The 11,337-nt window shown below is 42.6% G+C and overlaps 2 pseudogenes; both read right to left on the bottom strand.

The window, feature by feature from the left end:
- Positions 1 to 288: 288 nt before the first annotated feature.
- Positions 289 to 3,821, bottom strand: LOC106695919 (annotated as a pseudogene).
- A 279-nt stretch (positions 3,822 to 4,100) lies between these two features.
- On the bottom strand, positions 4,101 to 6,138 carry LOC102436978 (annotated as a pseudogene).
- Positions 6,139 to 11,337: the final 5,199 nt, after the last annotated feature.

The following is an 11,337-nucleotide window of genomic DNA, read 5'->3' as shown; positions in this document are numbered from 1 at the left end:
AGTATTGCCTGTTCCTCTCTGTGGGTCAGTTTGCCTATTTATTTAAATGACTGGCTCTTCCCTTGCTGTAAGGAGAAAGGCTTTCGCTCTCCTCTGAGTTCACACTTCTTTTCTTGTCACATCCCCCCAAAGAAGGTGAGAACCATGGTGTAAAGATGGTCTAAAGGAGAGAAAAGAGACCTCAAAAACAGGGCGACTGAGCACAAGGGGCAGGAGAAGGAAAAGAATAAATAGACTGCGACTTGCTCCCAGGGACTGGAAAAAATTTAAAAAGGTTGGGACCCATCAGTGTTCATTAGTCATCTTCTCCTTCATCTTCCTCTCCTTCTTCCCCCTCATCATCATCATCTTCTTCTTCCCCTTCCCCTTCTTCATCATCTATGTCAGGAACCAAGTAGTACTGTAATGGATTTGGCCAAATGTCATCTTTGATGACTTCTCCTAACTCATCTGCACCTGCATCAGAATGGTCAGTAACCAGGTAAAGAAGCTTTCTGGTTCCTCATGCTGTCTCTTCCTGCTGGCTTTATTCTGTGTTTGACTTGAATGTTTCATCAAATCCTTTCCAGATTTCCATTTGATTTCAGTGAACTTTGAAGGTGGATCACCACTCTCACTCAGATGAAACTCTTTGGAGCAAAATTTATTTTCAAAGTAAGGATTTTCATCAAAATAAAAATCTATTCTGTAACCTGATTTAATATCTTCAAATTCTGTCACTTCAACTCTTGTCAAATAATGCAGTGCCTCTTCATCCTCTTCCCCAAGCAGTGCAGACACTTGTGGATGGTTGACAAATGTTGTTATCCCAAAATGTGGGATTTTGACAATCAATTCTGACCTCTTCTGAAAAAATGGTTGGCAGAGTTGTTATATTTCTGTTCTACTTTCAAAATCTCCTCACTGGCTTATTCATTAAGTCTGTCTATTTCATTTTATACTTCATCTATATGTTCAATCGCGTCTTGCTGTTCTTTTTCTCCCTTTGGCACATCCTAAGGGTCGGCTTCTTCTCTGGCTTGGGAGCTGGAGGCAGTTTTGGTTTCTTCATTTGAGATGGGAGTGGGGGACTGATGTTTGGGGGCTATGCTGTGAGGAAAGTCCAAGGATCTGAATGCTGGGAAGTCACCGGGCTCGAAGGCACGCTGAACACTGTTCTATGGCATTTCTATACACCAATAGTGAACTTATAGAAAGAGAGATTAAAAAAACAATCCCATTTACTATTGCACACAAAAAAATTAAGATACCTAGGAATAAACTTAACTAAGGAGGTAAAAGAACTCTACTCATAAAACTACAGAATGTTGAAAAAAGAGAGAGAGAGATAAAGAAAGACATAAACAGATGGGAGAACATACCATGTTCATGGATTGGTAGAATCAACATCATTAAAATGTCCATACTACCCAAAGCAATCTATAGATTCAATGCACTCCCCATTAAAATACCAACAGTATATTTCAAAGACCTAGAACAAACTCTCCAAAAATTTATCTGGAATAAAAAAAGATCCCAAATAGCTGTGGCAATCCTGAGAAAGAAGAACAAAGTAGAAGAGATCTCAATACCAGATATCAAGCTGTATTACAAAGCCACTGTTCTCAAAACTGCCTGGTATTGGCACAAGAACAGACATATCAATTAATGGAATAGAATAGAGAACCCAGAAATTGACCCAAACCACTAATGCTTAATTAATATTTGACAAAGGAGGCAAGAGCAAACAATGAAGTCAAGAAAGTCTCTTCAATAAATGGTGTTGGGAAAATTAGACAGATACATGAAAAAAAAATGAAACTAGACCACCAACTTACACCATACACAAAAATAAACTGAAAATGGATAAAGGACTTAAATGGGAGACTGGAAACTATAAAAATCTTAGAAGAACCCATAGGTAGCAAAATTTCAGACATGTGCCAAAGCAATATTTTCACCGATACAACTCCTAGGGCAATGGAAACTAAAGAGAAAATAGACAAATGGGACTACATCAAAATAAAAAGCTTCTGCACAGCAAAAGAAACCATCAACAAAACAACAAGAAAGCCCACTGCATGGAAGAACATATTTGCCAATGTTACATCCGATAAGGGACTAATCTCCAACATTTATAGGGAACTCATACAACTTAACAAAAGGAAGATAAACAACCCAATCAAAAAATGGGCACAGGACCTAAATAGATACTTTTTGAAAGAGAACATAAGGAAGGCCAAGAGACATATGACAACATGCTCAAAGTCACTATTATCTGAGAGATGCAAATCAAAACAACAATGTGGTACCATCTCACACCTGTCAGAATGGCTATCAACAAATCAACAAATGACAAGTGCTGGAGAGGATGTGGAGAAAAAGGAACCCTCGTGCATTGCTGGTGGGAATGCAGACAGGTGCAGCCACTGTAAAGAACAGTATGGAGTTTTCTCAAAAAACTAAATATGGAACTCCCATTTGACCCAGTAATCCCACTTCTAGGAATATATCCCAAGAAACTAGAAACACTAATCAGAAAGGATGTATGCACCCCTATGTTCATAGTAGCACAATTTACAATAGCTAAGAATTGGAAACAGCCTAAATGCCCATCAGCAGATGAGTGGATTAAAAAACTGTGGTACATCTACACAATGGTACATCTACACTGCTGTAAAAAGTAACTCCTGAAGAGCATTATGCTAAGCGAAATAAGTCAGTTAGAGAAAGATAAATATCACATGATCTAACTCATTTGTGGAAGATAATGAACAACATAAACTGATGAATAAAAATAGATCCAGAGACTTAAAAGCATTGAACAGACCATCCAACCTCAGAGGGAAGGCAGGGGAGGGTGCGAGGGTGGGGTAAGAGATCAACCAAAGAACTTGTATGTATGCATATAAGCATAACCAATGAACACAGACAGTAGGGAGTGAGGGCATGTGCTTGGTGGTGGGAGCAGCCGGGGAGAGTTCAATGAGGGAAAAAGAAGACATATGTAATACTTTAAACAATAAAGAATTTTTAAAAATTAGAGAAACTCCTGGTAAAGTTCTCTTCCTACACCAGTTTTTTTCCAACTAAATCTTTTAGAAAGGAATTGGAGACAACTGTAGGGTCTTTCTCATTTTTATTTCTTAACGATGAGCTCAAAATCAGTATGTCCAATGCAAAATTTTGGTACTCTTCATTCCCACCTTTTAAACTTTATATATTTATTTCCTCTTGATACACATGAATTTAGTTTTTGGGTTTTGTCATTAATTGCTAAGGAATTTTAAGATAAAAATGCAAAGTCATTAACATCACAAGATACAAGGGCACTTTGGATTCCAAAATATCTTTATAGTGGGGGAGTAAGAGAAGCCTCACGTGTCACTTGCTTATTTTTTAAACTATTACTCTTTCAACTCTAATCTTTGAATAATATATTTTTCTACAATATAAAATGACTTTTTAAATAAAATCAGCACCGTAACATTATCTATTTTACAATAAATCTGAAAGAAAAATTTGGAAAAGAATATTCTTACACCAAATGGAATAACTTGTTTTTTAACTTAAAATTATTTTGGTTAATTGCCTAAACACCTAAATCAGTGAATAAGAATTCTCAGCATCCAATCCATGAATATAGAATACAATATAATTTATTCTACTTTTTACCTCAAAGCCACAGAGATGACATCCATATAATTATAAAGCCTACTCTACATTTTCAAGTTCTCAATCCAAACATATAGATTAGAACAGGTGACTATTCCTGGCATCATTCATGGAAGGGCCAGATTCCTCATAAAAAGACAAAATACGTTTGATTGGGAGCCGGCCATTGCCGTACTCACCCATCAACAGAATTATGGAAGTCAAGAGGCAAACTTTTTTCCTTTTTAAAATAGCAAAGGAACAAAAGAAGATTGGCTGACTGTTGAGTGGGCCCCATGTTAGAATGCATAGCTCATCAGGATCAGGGCCAGCACCTGTGAGCAGTTATGTCATCTGCACTACAGCTTTTACCCCGGAAGGTATTTGAAAATACTTTACGCTCAAAATATATAGTATCCGTTCCTTGTCCGTGAGGTCCCAAGTATAAGTCTAAAGTGATAATGGGCTTCTTCAGTCCGAAGGCAGGACTTCTTTGCAGTAGAGTGTCTCCAGAGTTTCACAAAAATAAATAAAAGCAGCAGCTAACGTCTTTTCAGCTTCTTGACCTCTCTGCATTTCGTTGCTTCTTCCTCCTGTCTCATTCCCTCAAAGTCCTCTTGCATACCAGGTCTTAAACTCTTTGCTTCTTCCTTCTGCTGTTCTCTCCAACTACTCTCTATGTAACATAAGGCATAATCACTTTCATCTTTGTATTTTTTTCGGTCATAGCCAAAGAATGTGCTTGGATATTTTTTCCTGAGATTCTCCTTCATCTTCGATAAAATCTTCCATTTCGGAGTCATAGTCCTCATGTTCCTCCTCTTCACATTCTCAGAGTCTTTTGTAACCTCTAGGGAAGGGAAACTTTTCAGGACATTGGGCAGATCTGTAGCCAGCTAAGGAAGGCTTCATTCCATTCATCTGTCCGTTGCTGGGCTGGGTAATGATATTCTTAGAAGATACTGTTTCTGAGACAAAAGTGCATTTGGGCTTATGGGGAGGATCTGAGCTACTAACTCTTCGCCCAGGTCCCAAGCTGCTCACTGGTCTTCTAGGGCCTGAACTGCTGATAGGCCATCCAGCTGGAACTGAGCCACTTACTGATCCCCCAGGGCCACTGACTGATCTCCCAGGGGGGCGGGGCATTGAGCCACTCACTGGTCATCAGTCATATGGACTGTGCACAGGCCACCCAGAGCCACCAGAACTGACCTCTGACTTCCCAAAACCACCTGAGCCACTGATGGGTCGTCCAGAGCCCCCTGTACTACTGACTGTCCTTCCAGGAGGATTTGAGTCACTGGCTGGCCTCTTGGTCCCACTGGTTGATCGCTCTGGCACCTGGGCATGGCGCCAGAACTAACTGTAGGCTAAACACTCTCTGTGCTGGGCTGGCCAGGAGCTGGGCTGGAGCTGCCTGGCTGCCTGACACCTGGACTCTTAGCCTTATGTGGGGTGACCACGGGTCCAGGTCTGGAATGGCTAGGATGGGGAGGATATTTTTGGCTTTGTGCTCAGTAACAGATTTCTGAGTCCTTTTAGCAGAAGCCTTTGGAACACTTGGTGAATAGGTGCTCGAGTGGGTCTTTCCAGGCCCATTGAAAACAGGCCTGTCATGGTCCTCCCGAAACGAGGGTTGGGAGCAGTTGCTAGATCCTACTTTGGGCCTCTCTCCTGGCATAGATTTGGATGAAAACAAACCTAAATGTTTCTTATTAGCTGCGCTGGGTCTAGATTTCTTCTCAGGGCGAGGAAGGGCAGTGCCCTTGGGAGAAGGATGCTTGTCCCCAGAAACTCTGCTAGGTTTCGTGCCCATACTTTGTCTGAGAGGGCACCTTTTTGGTCAGAGGCAGTCCTGCATCTGCCTCAGGTTCCTTTTTCATATGTCTTCCTTCCCTCCCTAAGTTCTTGTGCAGTCATAGGCCACTTTTCTAGTTTTTTTCACTACCTTGATTTCCACTGGTTCGTACTGCTTTTTCTCAGCCAGCCTGAGTAGGTCAGTGAAGTCATGATGGTGGGGCACTTTTAAGGGGGACCTTTGGTTTATTTTCAACTTTGGGAGGAGGTTCTTGCTCTTCTTCATACTCCTGCTCTGATGCTGCCTGATTGTATTCTAAGAATTCTTCCTCTTCTTCCATCTCATACTCTTGGTCTGTTCCCTGACTAGTGTGGCTTTCCATTGCCTGTCTTTTCTTTGACTTTTCCTCAACAGGAATCCCATTTAACCATGGAAATTGTCCTTTGTCCTCTTGGCCATAGCTCTTGCTTTCTTGTCATGTTTTAGCTCAATTCGCTTTTTGAGTAGTTCTTCTTTTCTCCTTTTCCTCTATGGTTTTTCTTCTGAGCTCCTCCTCTTTTCTTTTGAGAAAAGCTTGCACACTGCTGATTGGACACCCTTAACTTTTGGGTCTTTTTGGCAGGACCCACTGCCAAACTATACCTTTTCAGTGTGCTGTTGGTTCCTTGTCCTTTAGAAGCTATCATAAGAATTTCCCTGAAATCCATGTTGACCGAACTGGAGAGAATGGGCCGCCTCTCAGAGAGGGATGAGAACGCATCTTACCCGACGGCCAGCTGCAGCCAAATGAACTGGCTGGCCGCCTCTTTCCTACCTCTACTCAGCACCACCACTTTTGGCGCTGTCCAAGGTGGTCTGCCCACCCCCTTCCTCAAACGGCTTATATCCTTACAGGTCCAACGCTGCGCTCCCACCTTTGAAACTTTAAATAAAAGTTTTACATCCACAGATAAATTAGTAGATTGTTCCACACTCATTGAGATAATCATTCAGTTGAGAATAAGTTACTTTAGTTTAATTGTTAAATCTTAGTTCAGCCTGGTTGGTGTGGCTCAGTGGATTTAGTATTCTCTCAGGCACCAAGAGGTTGCTGGTTCGATTCCTGGTCATGGCACATGCCAGGGTTGTGGGCTCAATCCCCAGAAGGGGGCATGCAGGAGGCTGCCAATTGAAGTGATAGCTCTACCTCATCGATGTTTTAGTCTCTCTCTCCCTTTCCCTTCCTCTCTCTCTGAAAATCAATATTACCATATATTTTTTAAAATCTTAGTTCAGAAAATGGTGATGGACACGTACTTCCAAAATGTCTGAATACTTGCTTATATGGTGAAGAAACAAAAGTTCATATCGATTTTTTTACTAACAATCAATAATCTTACTTATCTAATATCTTTTTTATTTATTTCAGAAAGGAAGGGAGAGATAACATGCATATAAATACATATCCTTTAAAACAGTACATAAAACATATAATCAAAGAAAATGTACAATGGCAACAAAACACATAAGATGCCTAGGAATGATCCACAATCTGTATAAATAAAACTTTAAAATGCTACCCAATAACAGACCTTGAACAACTGGACAGTAACATCATATTCTTAGGAAGAACAATCATAATGATGTCAATCTCCCAATGTTGATTATAAATTTATTATGATTTGATTAAAATATCAGCAAGATTTTTAAGACCAAAACAAGCTCATTTAAGTTCACATGTTAAAATGAAAAACGTAAAAGAAAATTCTGGCGTAGCCAGCATGGCTCAGTGGTTGACCCATGTATCAGGAGGTTACAGTTCGATTCATGGTCAGGGCACATGCCCTGGTTGCAGACTTGATCTCCCCAGTGGGGAGCGTGCAGGAGACAGCTCTCTCATCATTGATGTTTCTGTCTCCCTCTCCCTTCTTCTCTGAAATTAATAAACATATTTTTAAACTAGAGGCCCGGTGCACAAAAATTTGTGCACTTGGGGGGGGGGGAATCCCCCAGCCCGGCCTGTGCCCTCTCGCAGTCTGGGACCCCTCGGGAGATAACGACCTGCTGGCTTAGGCCTGCTCCCAGGTGGCAGAGGGCACGCCCAATCCCTAGGTGCAGCCCCTGGTCAGGCTCAGAGCAGGGCCGATTGGGGAGTTGGGGCGCCGCCCCCTGTCATGCACAGAGCAGGGCGGATCGGGAGGTTGCGATGCGACCCTCAGTCACGCTCAGGGTAGGGCTGATTGGGGAGTTGGGGCGCTGCCCCCTGTCATGCACAGAGCAGGGGGGATTGGGAGGTTGCGATGCCACCCAAAGTCATGCTCAGGGTAGGACCGATTGGGGGGTTGGTGCACCGCCCCCTGTCACACTCAAGGCAGGGTCGATGGGGAGGTTGCGGCGCCACCCCCTGTCACGCACAGAGCAGGGCCGATCAGGGGGTTGGGGCGCTGCCCCCTGTCACTCACAGAGCAGGGCCGATCAGGGGGGTTGGTGCTCCGTACCCTGTCACACACAGAGCAGGGTCGATCAGGGGGTTGGGGAGCTCCCCCCTGTCACTCACAGAGTAGGGCCGATAGGGGAGTTGGGGCACCGCCCCCTGTCACACACAGAGCAGGGCGGATCAGGGGATTGGGGCGCTGCCCCCTGTCACACTCAGGGCAGGGCCAATGGGGAGGTTATGGCTCTACCCTGTCACACACACAGCAAGGCCCGTGGAGGGGGGTTGGGGCGCCACCCTCTATCACCCACAGAGAAGGGCCGATCAGGGGGTTGGGGCGCCACCACTGTCACACTCGGGGCAGGGCCGATGGAGAGGTTATGGCTCTACCCTGTCACACACAGAGCAGGGCCCGTGGCGGGGGTTGGGGGGTTGGGGCGCCGCACCCTGTCACACACAGAGCAGGGCCAATCAGGGGGTTGGTGCGCTGCACCCTGTCAAACACAGAGCTGCGGGGCAATCAGGGGGTTGGGGAGCTCCCCCCTATCAGGCACAGAGCAGGGCGGATAGGGAGGTTGGCCCCGCCCCCTGTCACACACAGAGCCGCAGGGCGATCAGGGGGTTTGGGCGCTGCCCCCGTCACGCTGATCCCGGTGCTGGGAGCCTCGCTGCTCCGCGGATCCCAGTGCCGGGAGGCATATTACCCTTTTACTATATAGGATAGAGGCCTGGTGCATGGGTAGGGGCTGGCTGGTTTGCCCTGAAGGGTGTCCTGGATCAGGGTGGGGGTCCCCACTGGGGTGCCTGGCCAGTCTGGGTGAGGGGCTGAGGGCTGTTTTCCCGAAGCGAGTGACTGAAGCTTCCAACCGCTCCTTGTTTTCTTTTTTTTTTTTTTTTTTTATTCTGGGCCAGCTTTAGCTCTGAGGCCTCACTGCTGAAAACATCGATACAATGTTGCTAAAGCCCGGCTGACTGAAAGCCGGTTTCTGGGCTTTTGTTTATCTTCTATGTTTGCAACATAGTTTCTTAGAGTTGTAGCTCAGAGGCCGGCAGCGCAGGCGGTGAACGTTGGAGTCCTCCTTCACTGCAGCAAGCAAGCCTCATGTTCGCTTCCAGCTGCCTGGCTGCCAGCCGCCATCTTGGCTGACAGTTAATTTGCATATACTCACTGATTAGCCAATGAAAAGGGTAGCGGTCGTACGCTAATTACCATGTTTCTCTTTTATTAGTGTAGATAGAATTCTGAGAAAAACAAATAAATGAATAAAAGCTACCCCAACCAGATAGAACAATGTATTGTGTTATAAACTACAGTAATTTAAAAACTTGGGCAATGTCCTGTAAATAGATAAACTGATGGAACAGAAAACAAAGTCCAGTGATAGACTCAAATACATATGGAAATTTGGTAAAATAAAAATATCTCCTTAGATCAGTGGGAAAATATGCATTATACAATAAAGAATGTTAGAAGAACTGAATGGGGAAAAATACTGAACCAAAATCAACTCATTTTACTCATAACTAATATAAAAACTGAAAGCTACTGAAAACCCAAGGGTACAAAGATATCAAAAGTGAAAGGATGGAAAAAAATATATTAAGCAAACATAAGCCAAATAAAAAGTATATGATAACACAGAACACTTGAAGGCAAAAAGCATTACTATAAATAAAGAGCACTTCATATCAATAATTTCATTTTACCAGAAATATCCAAATTCACAAGCACTTCATAACATGAAATCAAAGTACATACAAGAGAGCTACAAGGGAAACTAGATACATTTATAATCATAATAAATTTAATACACCTCTCTCCTTCAGAGACAGAGCATACCTCTTTCAGAACCAATAGCCTCACACAAAGACTTCAGTGAGGATGTAAAACACTTCAACAACCTGAGCAGCAAACTGCATTCAACATTCAGATAACCCACTACACCCAACAACCTTTCCTGCTAAAGGCATGAAGATGTTATTCCCAAGCTGCACATGCATACAAGTCCTTTGGTTGATCTCTCCCTTGCCCCCACCCTCCCTTGTCTTCCCTCTGAGGTTTGACAGTCTGTTTGATGCTTCTCTGTCTCTGGGTTTATTTTTGTTCATCAGTTTATCTTGTTCATTAGATTCCACAAATGAGTGAGATCACGTGATATTTGTCTTTCTCTGACTGGCCCCTCTTCAGGTCCCTCCATGCTATTGTGAATAGTAAGAGTTATTTCTTTTTTACAGCTGCATAGTATTCCATTATGTAAATGTACCATAGTTTTTTAATCCATTCATCTGCTGATGGGCACTTAGCTGTTGCCAAATCTTAGCTATTATAAATTGTGCTGGGTGCATATAATTTTTCTGTTTGGTGTTTCTGATTTATTGGGATATAGTCCTAGAAGTGAGATTACTGGGTCAAATGGGAGTTCCATATTTAAGTTTTTGAGGAAACTCCATACTGTTTTCCACAGTGGCTGCATTCCCACCAGCAGTGAACAAGGGTTCCTTTTTCTCCACATCCTTGCCAGCACTTGTCATTTGTTGATGATAGGAAAGTTCTTAGTTTTAAAAGTTCTGAAACACACTCCTAAATAGCATTTCATTCAGCACTTAGAGATGCTCCACTATAGCCACCCCCTTGTCCTGCTGACCTGCACTGAGGTGCTACTCCCAAGATGCACATGAGACGGCAGCGGAGGAGCACTTCAATTATTTTTTACATGAACCTGCTGGACTATGAAGCAGGTTTCAACTAACTTCAAAGAATTGAAATTATATACAATATGTTTCTTGTTGTCATTGTAGTTAATCCAGAAATCAGGAACAGAGGTACCTAAAAACTCCTTATATTTAAAAGTTGTGAAATACACGTCTAACCCAAAAAATGCATCACAATTCAAGTTAAAAAATAAGTCGAACTGAATGATAATACCACATACCAAAACTTATGAAAAAATGTGCACTCATAAATGCACATATTAGGAATAAAAGTTGAAAATTTACATTTCTTGCAGCCATATTAAAATCTAAAATAGTAAATTAAATAGAGAGAAAAGAGAAGAAAGAAAATGTGCACATGTAGAGATGTCTGAAGGGGGATATACTTAAAATGATAGCAGTTTTTTTTAACTCTGGGGAAGAATTTTGAATTAACTCTATATTTTATTGCTTAAGTAAACTGCACACACAAAGCTATTTTCATTTTAGGAAAAATGTTCTAGAGGAAAACATGGGATAATCTACACTAATAAAAGAGAAACATGCAAATTGGTGTCACTCCGCTACACCCACCCGCCAATCAGAGCAACTATGCAAATTAACCCAACAAAGATGGCAGTTAATTTGCATACACAGGCGTGGAGCGAAGACTGAAGACTGAAGAGGCTTGGATTAGACAGAGAACATTATATATACAATTGAGTAATTTGTTTTTTTTCCTTTTGTTTGGTGGTGTGGTGGGTAGAAAGAAAAAAACAACACAAACACACGCAAGAAAAAA

The sequence above is a fragment of the Myotis lucifugus genome, unplaced genomic scaffold (assembly GCF_000147115.1).
Source record: "Myotis lucifugus unplaced genomic scaffold, Myoluc2.0 scaffold_4710, whole genome shotgun sequence".
NCBI classification, from domain to species: Eukaryota; Metazoa; Chordata; class Mammalia; order Chiroptera; family Vespertilionidae; genus Myotis; species Myotis lucifugus.
This window is presented reverse-complemented; position numbering and strand designations above follow the sequence as displayed.